This window comes from Cuculus canorus, chromosome 8 (assembly GCF_017976375.1).
Source record: "Cuculus canorus isolate bCucCan1 chromosome 8, bCucCan1.pri, whole genome shotgun sequence".
Taxonomy (NCBI): Eukaryota; Metazoa; Chordata; class Aves; order Cuculiformes; family Cuculidae; genus Cuculus; species Cuculus canorus.
In genome coordinates, this window is record NC_071408.1 from 19055689 (window position 1) to 19071020 (window position 15332).

The following is a 15332-nucleotide window of genomic DNA, read 5'->3' on the forward strand; positions in this document are numbered from 1 at the left end:
AAAAGAAAAATATAAAAGCAAATAGAACTGATGGTACATGGGAAAAGCTCATTTTGTGCAGAGCTGCTGTAGATGGTTCCCAGCTAGTAAGTCTATAAACAGTTTGTTTGTGTTCTTTCTAGCAGGAATTATGCTTTAAAAAGACAAACAAGAATTTAAAATTCAGTTTAAATTTAATAATAAAATCAGTTCATATGCAACTCGGTAAAATAATAGGAAATATCCTGAATAAAAATTCGTGCACAGTCCAAATCTCTGCTCAGCTGGCTATTTTTTATGTTTCAATTTATTATTTTTTTTTATTCCTAGCTCTAGTGATATATCTGAATACAACTGATCCAGTTTAAGCTATGAGGCTCTCATCTCTTTGCTTGATACACAAGGCTTATACAATTGCAAGAAATGAGATACAGTGCGATAACCAAATCGTGACACAATGGACTGGAAATTTTAGATTAATAAACCTCTTTCGGAAGAGAACTAAATAACTTTTACAGTTTTATCTATGGCTATTTGTTTCTTTGAAGATTTATGGTCCTTGCAACAGATATGAATTTTATCTTTCACTCTTCAGATTAAAGGAAGATGATTTTAAACAGGTTTCTGACTGGCATAATCTGGAATTGCAGATGATCTTCCTTTAAAAAAATGCTAAGAGTGAACTTGCAAGTCAAATGAGAATATCATTACACATGTCAGGGGATCTGAGAAAAAAAATTTGCATGCAGCTAAACAAGATCTAATGTTTATTATCACAGCTCGGTATCCTCGGGCAGTGCTTTATCAGCCAGGTGCAATCGGTAATGCTTAACAAGGAATTAAAACTTTTCATGCTGCTGCTGCTTTAATTGATTGATGCTGAAAGTTTAGAAACTAAAATCTAACCAGCTATTACAAAGCTCCTTTAACCAAGCCTTCTCCTTTGAAAGCGGGATCCACAATTGAAGCTGGCAGCCCACATTTTTAGGTTTCAAGCAGCTCTGTCATTCTAGGAGGAATGTGTCTGCCACTTCACACGATAGCTTGAGCTGAAAGACATGTACTTTGAATCAGAGAATCAATAGAACACTTAATGGACAATTAGGAGAACAGCTGTAGGACTGTCAAAGGCCCATCTGTACACAGCTCAAACAGCCTCCGCCTGGACAGGGCACAGAAACACAGCTTACTGCCCCAGGGCACCCGCTCCCATTACAAAATCCCCCTTTCATTTCACATTTAATGTTAATATAGTATTCTTTTTCCACTACAAATTTTAACACGTGTAGAAAATTATGGAAATTGCTGGGGCCATTTGTCAACTTATATCATGTGAATTGATCAATAAATTTCACCACTTTGTTGTTAATGTAGATAAATTTTGGCATTTAATTAAGCTACAGTGAAAATGTGGCCACTTTTAATTTCAGCAGATGCTACCTTTTCATGTGTAATAGAGGAATACATTGGAAATACAATCCAGTTGCTAAATATTTATAGACAACATGACAATTCCTGAAAGAGTTATCACCAATGATTTTGGTTCTGAAACAATTAACATTGTTTAAAAGAGCTCATGTGGAAAGCTGAAATAATTTCTGAACAGCAGATTAAGTTATGGCCATGCAGATACATTGCATATATAAAGTTCATAAATCTACACGTTATTAACACATATGCCACACTGATTATTATAGGAATACTGTCTACACCACATATATGTGCACAAACATACGTAAATTCTCATAAACTAAGGTACAAATTCCCATATGCACAAATACTTGTACACTACACAAACTTCTTTAAAGATATCTCTATGAACCACACCTGTATAGTGATGTTTACTTTTAATAAGAGAATCCAATCTCAGGAAGTAATATCACAGAAGGAAACATTTCATATATAAACACTTTGTGTAGAATAACTAAGAGTTGACAAAGGCATTGCTATTTAAGCTAATAAATATATTTAACTTTTAAAAATACTGAGTAAAATACTAAACCACTATAATCAAGGATCAGCCTTTAAACTGTCGGATATTTTTTAAGCACACACAGATTTGGCCAGACAATAAGAAACATAAATGAACATTTTAGGCTTTCTATATGGCCTTAGGGACCCCAAGATTAAATCCTGCCTCTGACAGCCAGAGGCCCTAGACACAGCACTCAGCAGCAAGGCTTGACATGATAAACTGCCGTATCTCATTTGAGTGGGTAGGGGGAGGAGGTAGCCTGGTGGTGATATTGCCAGTGCCTCTGGGGTAGAAAAAGCCTTGAAATCCCATTGCTGGTTTTGCTACAAACCTCCTGACCAAGCAGGCTCCCACCCTGACCTCCAATATGTGCTAGAGAACTTGCTTATCATTTAGAGAACAACTGTGCTGGCAGCATGAACTTGTGTACGGGAGGAACCACAGAACAGGGAAATCCGTGGTGGTCACACACCCCTAATCCTTCTGAAGGACTCAGTAATTTGAACAGAAATGTTCAGCATCTTCCCACACTCAGGCAACAAAACAATCCTATATTCAAGCACCAGGCAGATGGGCAGCCATCCAGCATCCTGTAGGTAAAATTCCTTTTGTTTGATTCCATTGTGAATTTCTCAGTTTTCACTGCTAGGTAAAACCATCTAACTTGATAAGGGGAAAAAGAAAGAAGAAAGTTGAAAAAAAAGGAGACCCGCTCAGACACACCAATCATTTTTAAAGTGGAGTTTCTGGCCTTGTGGATTTGTTACCACTGCAGAATGTTTTATTTTCAGGTTTTCAGAGGAAATGGTCAGCAGATTTCTAGAAGTTATCGGGGAGTGCAGGGAAGAGGGCTGGAATACTGTTCAAACTGATACTAGCTGGCTTTTAGCCGAGGAGTTGCAATTCACACAGAGAGAACAGGGAATCCAAATGCAGTAATTGTGGTTTATGTGTGGTATTTGAGCCACAGGGTAATATCTGGACAGTACAGAATACACTCAATAAATATGGAACATTCTAACCAAATCTTGAGTCATCGTAATTATCTCATCGGCCTTTCCTCTTAAACAGAAAGCTTTGTTTCAGCTCACCAAGGCTTTTTTTTTTTTTTTTTTTTTACATTTCACAGCATAGGCATTTACTTCTTCTGTACTGAATCAACACGAGTTCATCAGTGCGTGCCTGTGGTTCCTGTTCCTGCTGACACTGTGATGCAGAATCTTTTCCTGCTGAGAAGGAAGCGCTGCCACAAAGGGAGTCTCAGGGCCAGGCACTCCACCCAGCCTACCTGTACACAGACAGGTTCTCCTGATGTACCTACTCTCCCAACACTCTCCAAAGAGCCTGTGCATGTGTACATACACTCACTTGTACGCAGGCACACACATAAGGAGGAGAGCAGTTCCAGTGAAGGATGATCCAAAGGCAGGTGTTGATGTGTCCGCGCAGCTTCAGCCCAGAAGTGAACCTCTGCATGATATGACATGCTGGTGAGTGGAGAAAAATCTGTTGAGATGACACATTTGAGTTACCTTTTTTCATATTTTTTGTGGCCTGGCACAATGGCCTGTGCATTTAATGACATTTTTTTCCAGGGAATTGAGGAGAACATGGATAAAAAGCTAGTTTAAAGGTAAAATAAAATCTCATTGCCATCTGCTGCAGTTAAATTTCATGTGTGCCCATAGTGGATCAATGGGGATACCCACTGCTGAGCTGTTTTAACCCTCACCCTTTCTTCCCGTTTCTGTAGCAAAAACAGAGACAGTGAGCAGAGTGTTAAAGGACCCATCTCAGCCAGAGGCACAGCAACAAACCCCCGAACCCCGACCTGGCAGCTGCAGCTCCTCCCTTGTGCAAGTCAGCTGTGTCATAGTATCTTCATCAGTGAAGAGAAGTGAAAAGTGATTGACAGTTTGAGACAGTAGCACTTGTTTCTCAGCCTGATGGCACGATAAGGAATATTTACTAAGTTTTTTTTATTTACTAAGTGGTGAGGACCTAAACTCTATGTTGGAGTGGATTACACTAGAATGAGAAAGAAACAAATCTATCAGGCAATCTTTATTTTTAAAAGGTCTCAATAACAACAAATCCTGGTCTGTTTCAACAGTAGAGCATTTTTGTGGGAGATCCCTATTTATCTGATTTATCAGAAATGCTCCATTGAGACACAAAGCATTTTTCTAATAAACCTAGAGGTTAGTACTATTGTTTTCAGTACAGCTGACCCTTGGATTTGCTGTAAAACCAGAATCATTAGAAATGCTCCATTGGTTATATTGGAGCATTTCTAATGAATCAGAGGGTCAGATCTATTGAAATAATGTAAAATATCTAGATTCATGAGAAAAACTCCATTGTAATGCATGGAGTGTTTCTAATAAATCCACATTTTAGTGGAGCTCAATCCTGAATCCATTAAAACGTTATGAAAAAATACTTACTGAGCAGGTACCTTAAGTACTTTTTTTCTGTGTTAATCTCTCATTTATTTTAAAATGCATTGTAAAAACAGCAAAAGACATCAGCGAAAATTTGTTATTTAAAGTCTGCTATTTCCTCTACTAACGTATGAGCGGAGCCACTGCTGCCACCAGAAAGACAGCCCCTGGTACCTCCTCACACGTTTCTGGCTCACATTGCGCTCAAGCAGCTCCCAGGCAGGGGGATGCTGTTTGTTGAGAGCTCTCGGGTATCTCAGTCTTTTATAAATGTGGGGCTTCACTGCTGGAGGGACCATGGTTTTCTCCACAGCCACTTAATAGAGATTGAAGCAATGCTGGTGTCAATTCCCAGCAGAAAGCTTCCTGGGTCCCCACAGCAGGCTGTTCTCAGCAGGATGCCCTTGTTCATGGATTGCTCTGAAGGGAAGGTCCACTACTCTACCTAGATATTTAAATGCTAGTTGTTTATGGCAGCTGAAGGCAGTTAATGAGCAGGTTCCTGAGCAGGTTCATGGGCATTCTTCTCCCAGAAATATATTGTTACCGACTTCATAAAGAGACAGCTCACTAAGAATAAGAAAAACACATGTATGATGAAAGGCAGGTCAGAAGTGTTTGGTTTTTGTATCCTACAAAAGAGGCTGAGCCTGAAGTGTCTTATCCTTTACTTAATAATAGATGTAGAAGAGAATCTTCCTATGGCTTCAGGAAGGGGCATCTTAAGTTAAAGCCTCTGTACCAGCTACAGGTGTGATGTACTTAGTACACAGGTCCTGAGATGAGTTGGCAGGTACCGCGAGGCTTCCACAGTTTACTGGTGTCCTTACTGATGGAGAGATTATGCTGGCTACACTTAAAGAGAAATCACAGCCTGCTTTGTCCTGCAAGTTAGGTGTTTATTATTAATTTACAGTTACAAGACCAGCAGTAGAATGGGATTTTTTTCATTACTGCCAAGCTGAATTGGCTTTTTCTACCATTTTGACTGTATAAGACTATTTAAAACCTGGCACACTTTCAAGTTTACTTTAAGGCAGATTCAGCAGCTGTAATCTTCTAAGAGTGTGTGTCCTAAAGATGGAATAGTTTTGGTTTAGCACAATTTCAGACTTTGTTCTTGTCATACAGCTAAATTACACATCCATGGCAGGTGACATCTTTAACCTATTTGTCTATTCAACATTGTCAGCTTGATAACTCCCTGAAAACTGAGGCCTATGATAATAAAAATGACTTATTAACAGCAGCATGTTATGGGCCAGAAGACAAAAACCAAACAAGAGGTCTTTCTAATTTGTTATTTTACAACATAACAAGAAGAAGTAAACATTGGCAAGTTAATTTTAAAGGCACGCATGAGCCAGTCTCTCAGTGCCTCTCTTGGATGATCAAACCCCTCCCTAGAGCAGAGTTGAAGCTAATTTTGTCAATTTTGCAGATGAGCTTCACGTGAAAGTTGCTGTGGCAAATTTTCACGATGATGACAATGATAATGGCATTCTTTTTTTGAAGCTAGTGCTTTACTATTGCGCCTCTTCTCTTCCAGTGTACTACTGCTGAAATGGCCCTGCTGTAGACATGACACTGCATGTACTAGCTGAGTACAACACTGGAGACAAGTTTTGAGAAGGGTTTGGATCAGCAGTGCTCTGGCATCCCCCTGCTCTCACAAAACACATCTGAAAAACTATGAAAACACAGGCAAAAGGGATGCTTGTATTTATGGGCTGAGCCAATAGACCCTGAGTGGCCTGGGGTTCAGTATATCTGATGCAGTAGGTAAAAGAGCTGGCTTGATAGTGGTTTAATTGGCTAGACCTGTGTCATGTTAGGCTGCTTTCTCCCTGGTGCTTATGGTGGCTGTCTGAAGGCAGAGTAAGAAAACACTTGGAGGTCTGGACGTCACTGGTCCATAATCCATGGAGCTCTCTAGCCCAGGTCCCAGTTTCAAACCAACTGGATGATGTTGTAAGAAGCTTCTTTTTAGTTCAAGGGCAAGTCATGTGCCAGCTTTGGGCAAAGGAGAATCTCTTTTGTGCTGTGTAACACTGGCACCTGCAATACTGCATATTCGTTGTTAAGGGGTCACGCCGGCAGCCACACCAGGGTGGTGTGCAGCAGGGATGTGAACTCAAGCAACTTCTCGCTTTTACAGCTTTATAGCCTACCTTGAATGTATTTCAGAACAGTTTGCTTAAAATTAAGCACAGAAAGACAATGGATTCATCACATCCCCTTTAATAGGCTGTTCAAGGAACTAGGCTTGTGTGTGTCATAGGATTTTATAGCAACAGTCTTTCTATAGGTCCCCGTGCTTTCAGCAAATAACAGAGAAGCCGGCTTGCCTCAGATGCAAACTAGGTTCTGTTTATTTTATGCATGCATACAGTCAGCGTTATCTGCAGTTTGTCAGATTATGGTGCTGTTCATTTAGCTGCTTTGTACCTATACACACAGAGATATATAAAAAGTATATGAAAAGTATATTAATATAATTCTATCTCAACATATTCGATTCTTAAATGCTACATATACTTGTTTAATCTCTCATTTTAGAAGTAGGAAAGGTTAGATTATAACATCAGGTTAGCTCTCTTTGAAGCAGGTAATAATTAAGTTGATTCACTGTTGCAATTACTGTCAAATCCCCCTTAATTACCACGGATTTTATAGCAGCTTCATTATACGTCTGCTGTAATGCATTGTGGCCCAAAGGAGAAGTGTTGCAGGAAATTCTGCATAGCATGTATAATTCTAACCTGCAGTTAAAGCTTCTAGTGAAAGCCTCTGCACTAAATTTATCTTTTTTTGACACTTTTTCCCCTATTATTTAAAGCAGTTGGACACGAGTAGCACCACTAAAATATACACCTAACTTCATAAGTGAAAATTGATCTCTTCACAGGTATTAGGAATAAAAAATGGAGAAATTATAAAATTAGCTGTGAATTATTCTTGGGAAACTGCTCAGCAAAAATGAAGAACACTTCTGGTCTGGCACCATGGCGGGGAGGAAACTTCTGTCCCATTCTGCACATCAACCCCCCCGAACAACCTTTTCTCACTTAAGTAGTCCCAGTGAATACAGTTTTTAAGGCAGTAAGAATAGGCCGGATGGGTCTGCTGTACATCAGTATTTTCATCCATTGTTCATTTTGCATTTTATAAACTGGATTATACAAATATAACGTTTGGATGGTTGCTTGGATGGTTGTTATTTTGTAGCTTGATGGTTGTTATTTTGCCTGCACACTGAATACACTGCTCCAGTATACTATAAAAATATTTTATTAAAATAGCAATTTGGACAATAGTAACACCTATTTTATTATCAATCGCACAAGAATTTTTAAAACAACTCTTTTTTAGCACTGACCTTCCAACTAACTTTCTAACAACAGAGCCTCCTGAAACTGCTGCTTTATGGCTCAAGTGTCACTGCTTGTTTCCATTGGAAAAATCTTTACAAATCAGGGTCTGTAAATCGAGCCTGCAACAGTTCAAAACAGATAACTGCATAACGCGTCCCATGGATTCTCTTGTAACGAAGGAATTTACTCCACGGAATATATTAGATGCAGAAAGGGCTTCAGTGTCAGTGACACTATTGGCAGCTGTGTTAACAGTTAAGGAGCTGTCTTTGTACAGCAGTACAGTTATTAAATTTCTCCAGAGACCATGACTCATTAATCAAATATTCATACATCTCTGTAAATACACACTGAACAGAGAATACCCTTAGAGTTGAGCATCCCAGCACAAGTGCTCTTTCATGTAACACTGACAAAATCCTGAGAACATGCGGTCATGTTTTGCATTTCTAATGCTGTATGTACTCTTTAGTACCCTAATTCCTAAAAACAGAACACAAATGATCTTACTGATCGCAAGTGTTACACAGTCACAATTAAAATTGCTTCACTATTGCTTCATGCCATCTTTTTAAAAGTGAAGACAGTGAATCGATTCTTCTGTTCTTTGTTTACCATCAGACAAGTAACTTTTTCCCATACGGACAGAGAAACCCAAGGCCATGCTCCTATTAATACAAGAATTTGTATTAGCATGAAAACAACAAACCACTGGTTGAACTGTGAAGGCCAAAGAACTTCATATATTTGCAAAGACATGAGCTTGTTGTATTTAACAAATACTGTATTTTGTGTTGCCACACTGCCATAAAACTGCATCTCTTCTCACCTGCTCCAGGGGAGGCACAAACACGCCTGGGCTGAAGTTTTGACCTTGGTCAGGTTGAGATCACAGTTCAGAGCCGAGGCACCTCTCTGTGATCAGCTGAAGCTCTTCTCTACAAGACTTTGAAAAAAATCAGTTTTTGTTTGAGCTCCCCATCCCGATGCATTCATATCTTGGACTTGAGTTCTGACTGTTGCAAGCGCTGGTCTGTACTTCTGATTCAGGCTGTCTGTGGGTTGAAGGAGTCAGATGACTTTATAGTGTTATTTGTAAATGGGGGTAATCATCTTGCTGAATGCAGATTTTTTAAATTCTGTACTGCTGTGCTGTGCTGAATTCAAGGGGAAAAGAGAATGTAAGGGAACAACCTGAGTCTTCAAGTCCAACTCCCTGAAAGTGTGGACAACACAAAATCCCAAGTGGTCTTGACAAGAGAAGGAGGATTTACAGATAAATCCTGGAAAGAGGTGAGTCTCAGAATATATTCCTTTACAGTTTTTACATAGAATTCACCCCTGGAACCAGTCCCTAACTGCAGATTTTGAAGTGAAATTTGTAAACTTACCTAACTTCTTTATATTCTGTAAGTAACTTGCAAATGGCCCAGCTTAAGGATTGAACTGAGATCAGAAGATACCTCACTTTTTAGTTCCCTTTCTAAAAAATACAGATTCTCTAGCTTAAGCACCTCCATGGTTCCTGCCACATTAATTTCAGTGCGTTTTAACTTCCTTTAACAAGGCTTGACATTTACATTTTAAAAAGAAAATCCTCTCCTATATTTAATTAGGGCACTGACTGAGGTAGAATGGCAATAACCTACTGCATTACTTCTGTGTAAGATAAGACCCAGGCCACCTTGCACCACAAGTCAGCACATGCCAGTAAAGCTGTTGTGGGTATCTGCTGTGTGCCATGCAGAAAACAGGACAAGGCTGCAATCACAATCCCCCTTGTCCACCTACCCACAGGGCCCCAGCCCTGGGCATCCCACAAATGATCCCACTACCCTGTGTGACCTCATTCACTGATCCAGCAAACTGCTGGATGTGGATAAATACCTAAAACATTGACTTCAATAATGCTCCCTTGAGGCAGAGGGATTCACTGGCAGAATCAGATCATAAGAAAGGAAGAGATGAAAGTAAAAATAAAGCACGAATGCTGAGTGGAGAGCTCACAAAGCCTTGGTTTTAACACATGCCTACACACCCACTAGAGCTAGGTGAAAACAGCAAACATTTATTTGCACATCTTCTTGCATAAATAAAACCCTGCTGATTTGCTTTGATGGCATTTACGACCACATTTATTCATAAACATTAGAGTGAGCAAGTTTTTATTTGCAGGAGTGTTCATAGAAAACAAAAGCATCGTGAATTCTGCTGTGAATAAATACCAGAGAGGTCTCATATGAGAAGGGCTTCTGCAGTCATTAAGTAAAGCTCTTTTTACTATTCACACCGTGGATTCAAGCAATTACAGTTGCCCGTGAACTGCTTACAAACAGGGTAGGGAACTGTTTATAAAGCTCAGTTCATCCAATTAGGCAACAGAAACCATCTCATGAAGATACCCAATCATAGGGTCAAATGATGATTGCTCAGGGCTCAATCCTAACTCCTCTGAATGCTTCCTTACATCTTTTTGGGAATGCAAATAAGTTACCAGCATTTTAAGACCCATTTACATAAGGTCGACGTGGCCTAACCAAGATGGTAGGTGGCTGTAACACTCTTGTGCTGCCAGAAAGCAGCTGCAGACTGACAGAGGCTCCAGCCATAGGGACCATTGCGTAGGGCATGTGCTCCACTGCCTTCCATGCAGGGCCAGGGAAATGTTCTCCATGCAGTGGAAGGAAGAAATGCACCCATGCTTCTAAAGGGATCAACTGCAGGGTGGTAAAGGACCATAAAGTAACCTGCCATATTCTGCCCCCTTGGAGACTCCTGGTAGCACAAGAAGAGCTGGTGCTTCAGCCTCCCCAAAAAAGCCATCTCACTTTGGATAAGATTGTTGCATAAACAGAACGCAGTGTGGGCTGGATTTCAAATATGCTGTTTGTATTCATTTGTGGCATTATTGACCCTTCATAACACACTGATGGTTGATTTTCATTCCATCATTCCAGTTAAGAGGCTGTCGATAACTTTGGAAATAAATCAGGTCTCCAGAGAGAATCCATTTTCTTACTGTAATTAATGGTAAAGAGGCGATCCCTTCCCTGCCTCACCAAATACCTGTGGTGTCCATCTGGCTGCACTGTGAAAAACTGAAGTAGCCCCCTCCTTCCCGTTCCCAACGCTTCTTGGTTTGGAAGGGTAAGTTAAAGAAAAATAAAACACAAAATACTTTCTCCATGTTAAAGCAATGTAAGGGCAAGGGCAAAAAACCCAAACCTGGGGCCTGTTATTGCCTTTCTAACCCAGCCAGGCAGTGCCAGAGTCTGCCCGGGGCCACTGCGTAGCCAAGCAGTGCTGAGGGGAGCAGGGGGATTCCTTCTTTCACATCCACACTCCCTATTTTCCAACTGCACTTTCATGCCAATTGCAGATAAATGAACCTGATGTTTAAAATGCAGTTAATGTACAGAGAGCAACCACTTGTTTGCTGTTACTGCTTGAACTGAGGAGCATGTGGCTATGCTAAATGTCAATCAGGTGTATTTACCACATTGTTTCAGAAGTACAAGGTCATGCCGGCTCCCCTGGGAGCCAGTGAACTTACCACAAACAGATCCAGACTCACATGGCCTTACCTTGTACAGAAACCAGGGAAGAGCGGGTTTTGTTCAGAACACAAAGCCAGTGTTGGCTTTGAAAATCAGGCAAGGGGATGTGTGGCATCGCCTCAGCATCGGCAACCACTGCACCTGGAAGGAAATACAGCAGCTGCCTTTACACAGTTCGTACAGTTGGCTGCTGGTGTTCTTGTCGTTAAGGGGTGTCTCGTTAATTCTGTGGGAAAAATGTAACTGCCAAGGGAGAAGTACTCAGGGGACTCCCACCTGGCTGTTCTCACAGGAGCGGAGCTGCTCAGAGACCTTCAGTAACAAATTAGGGCGGTATCAGTTTTACAACTCTGTTGAAGCACAGGGAGCTGACGAGAGGGAAAACAGGACTTTGGAGAAAGGCAGCATAAACTAGCAATCCTGCTGGTAGCCACAGATGGGCACTAACTTGGGAACGATCTTGAGTACCTTTCCATTTCAAGTCCTCCTGGAAGTTGGTCTAAAATTCTTCAGAGCCTGTTTCTCTCTGAGGTCAGCTGTCTTTACCAACATGAGTAAATAACTCCCTTTCCTAAACAGCCACTTTTAAAATTGCCAGTTCATGAGCCATTTCGGGGCAAACCCGCCTTCCAGCCCCATCTTTCCCAAGACCTATCCCTGAGGGTCTGCTGGCTTGTTGCACTGGGGTTCTCCACCAGTCTCCAGCCCCGTCTAAGACTTCCGGTTGGAAAGTTGTCAGAAATCAGCCACTGCCCTTTGTGATTGCCTGCCCGGAAGGTGGGTGCTGGCCAAAGGTGTTTTTAAAGCTCGCGAGTATGGCTTGAGACACCAGAACCACAGAGCGAATGGGAAAGGATGTGGTGGCTGGTGGGTTTTTCCCATGGAGGAGCTGCACAGCCAGGTCAAACAGAGAGGTCCTTTAGAACATGGGCTACTTCAGCTTCCAGTCCCAGCTACAGCACTGCTTGAGGAGGGAACAACGCAAATACCTTTGCTATCAGTTCTGAGCGTGATGGGGTTTGAGTCACCAGTCAGGTGGAGGCAAGTCAGGGAGGACCCTGAGTTTGAAAAATGAGGCCGATAACTTTGCTAGAAGGGGAAGGCAGAGTCCCAGCTCATCATTTAGAGCGCTGAGGTTGTGTCAGGCAAATATTAGATATTATAAACAAGCAAGAAATGTTCCTTCTAAGGAAAAACGGAAATGGCAGAAAAGAAAAACCAGAAAGGTTATCAGGAGATTAAAAAGTCAGACTTTGAAAAGAGTGACTATTTGCCACCTTCTGTGGTCTATGCAGTCTGGTTCCACCAGGCAAGCAAGTAATCAGTCAGTGAATTGTGGAAGTCCTTTAAGAAAATAGGCCACTGCTGGGTGTGTGAGTAACTAATGCTCCTTCGGTTTGTGTTTGAAGGCAGCAGCAGCAACAGTGATGACAAAAATTAATTGCATGGTTTTCTGGAGATAATGCAGACAAGGTAAAGAGAATTACTATGCGATTAACATAGTTTCCAATTAAAGTCCCCTGTAGTTACCAAAAAACATTAATTTCTAGTAACTTGGTAATTTAACTTGTGTCACCAACGTACACAAGTGCACCAGGGCAAGATCTGGGTTTGTCTATGCTTAAGCCTATGGGAAACATGAAAAGTAATATGAAAATAGCCATTTGTTTTTAACAGCTATTTGTAGCAGGCTTCAAATAAAACACCATTGTGGTAAACTAGAGGATTTGCTAAAGACTAAAGGACCAAAAACCAGCTGCAGTTCTAGCACCGAAGTCTTTCTCGCCCATAGTCAAAAAAAAGAGGGGAAAAATAGCCACTCAGCAAAGGTGTTTCAACCATTATGCTTCCTTATCAACAAGTTGCAAACAGACTGAGACAAATGAAGTATTATTTCCTTCCAGAGAAGTTTGCTGCTGGGATGGCAGAGCTACATTTTTAACACTTACGTACTCTGGCTCTTCTATTTCCATCTGACCATTCCTGTTACAAGAACACCAAACCAAAGGTCTTTTGAGTAGCAGCTCATTTCTGGAGACACAGCTTAGGTGAGTATGTGCACATGGGTTTTTTTAAGGTACCTGAACTTCGGCCACTGGAGCTCATAAGGCAAATCCATGCTTTAGTCCCAGTTGCTACTGCAGCACAGAGGTGCCCACGATGTGCTTGCAAGCATGCAGCAGACCAACAGGTACAAAGGCCCAGACATAGAAAGCTCGCAGGATTGCCAAGCCCAAGCAGTTTTGTTTTGGTCTGATGACAAAATGTAGTCACCTAATTTTCTTATTGTGTGTATTTGCAGAACCATTCTTCTGCTTTTTCTCTGCCTGTTTCCACACACAGGTGTACTTGGTGACCAGTATGGGAAGAGTCATTCCTTGACACATTCCTGACTGCCAGGCCTGTTCCCAGTAACACCACAAAGGCTGAAGTCTGCAATGGGGTAGGATGGATAAAGTCTTTCAAAAGAGAAGTGGGTCTTTGTCTATAGGATTAAGACATGTATCAGTGTTGTACAGTAACTTTCACTTAAAAAAAATCAAAATAGCACAAAATTGGGAAAGACATCCACTGTACAGCTATGTATTTTTCTTAGCGTCAGGTAACTCAGCACCACTTTCAACTTTGTTACAAATATTGCAGACTCCCGTGCATGAAAGTCTCTGAAGCTTATTACATTTTATTATTATTACTACAACAACAGAAGCTGTAAGTGGAAAAGATATTATTGATTCAACTAATCTGCTGAATGCAGATTGCTCTTTACTGCACATTTGTTGGCCTTCAGGCCAGCCTGCTTTTTAACAGCCTTCCCTGGTAAGACTGCAACAATTCTAGGTGAGAATATTACACAGCCTTGTATTCCCCTGCAGGAAGCTTTTCCTTGAGCATCTTTCCCCTCCCCAAGGATGCCTGTCCTTTTATCCTTCCCTCTGACTCCTCTCCCCCTTGCCAGTGCACACACACTACCTGTTTGTAAATTATGGCAATTCCCTCTCTCTTCAGCTATAGAGTAACAAAGCCACACAGCTCCAGGCTAAATCTGCCTTAAATCCATCCCTGCAGGCTCCTGATCCTCTGCGCACTTTAATTAGTTAATGCCTTCCTTGTCAAAAAGTAAGCAGAAAGGACAGCACCAGTGAAACCAGACCGTACCGATTATATCCCCCTGTTCTACAACAGAAGCCGTTAATGGTGCAGCACAGGATTGCATTTTTTTTAAACGTGAAAGCAAAGCACAACTTCGTATCTAATTTCCTGTGCGCTGCCACCCAAAGGAACCCCTCAGTGGCTCTGCATTATCTTTGCTAAAGCTACATTAACTTGTGCTTCACTAACAGCATTCTTCTCTTTCCTGGCTCTCACTGACATTCACAATTCTCCTCATTTTGACATCTAAATTCCATAAATATGTTGTTTACTCCCTCTTCTGGGCTATTAATGAAAAATATTAAGTAAGATCAAGCCAAACATCCTCCCATACATGCAGCATCCAAAAGTAATATTATGCCAATTATTAGTAGGATTCAACAGTGCAGAGGTTACTAATTTAGACAAATGATGCATGTGGGGTTTTTTTCCTGAAAACAAGTGAACACAATCTCATTTTGGATTTTTGGGACATTAACTCAATTAACACGTGCAAGTGCCCACCCGCGCCGTGACATACATACAGACCTGATTGAGTTCTGCCTAAAATCTATCCATTAGTCAGCTCTTCCTCATAAAAGGAGAAAAGGTGCTTTAATGAATACACGTGATGCTTATTATTTGGATCGGCAACATTTGTGCCTTCTGTGCCTGAACGGCACTTAGAACAGGTTAACATTTGGTTTACAGCACAACAATAAAACTTGCCTTTATTGCAAATAAACAGAGTATTCACACCTTACAATATTGTTTTAGATGCAGGGTAATATTCACTCTTAGAGGATCCAATATTAATATAAAAGGCACATGCATTTAATGTTTTCATACCTTTTTTATTTTCCAAGCAGTGTTA

At 41.0% G+C, this 15332-nt stretch overlaps 1 long non-coding RNA gene across 2 annotated transcripts; it reads left to right on the forward strand.

The window, feature by feature from the left end:
* The first annotated feature begins 3203 nt into the window (after window positions 1-3203).
* Window positions 3204-15018, forward strand: LOC128852848 (uncharacterized). Of its 2 annotated transcripts, XR_008450932.1 has the most exons (4): window positions 3204-3444; window positions 8941-9065; window positions 10730-10919; window positions 13234-15018. It is a non-coding gene; the product is annotated as an uncharacterized LOC128852848 (long non-coding RNA). The 2 variants fall into 2 exon arrangements; XR_008450931.1 differs by lacking the exon at window positions 3204-3444 and having other exon boundaries at window positions 6633-9065.
* Window positions 15019-15332: the final 314 nt, after the last annotated feature.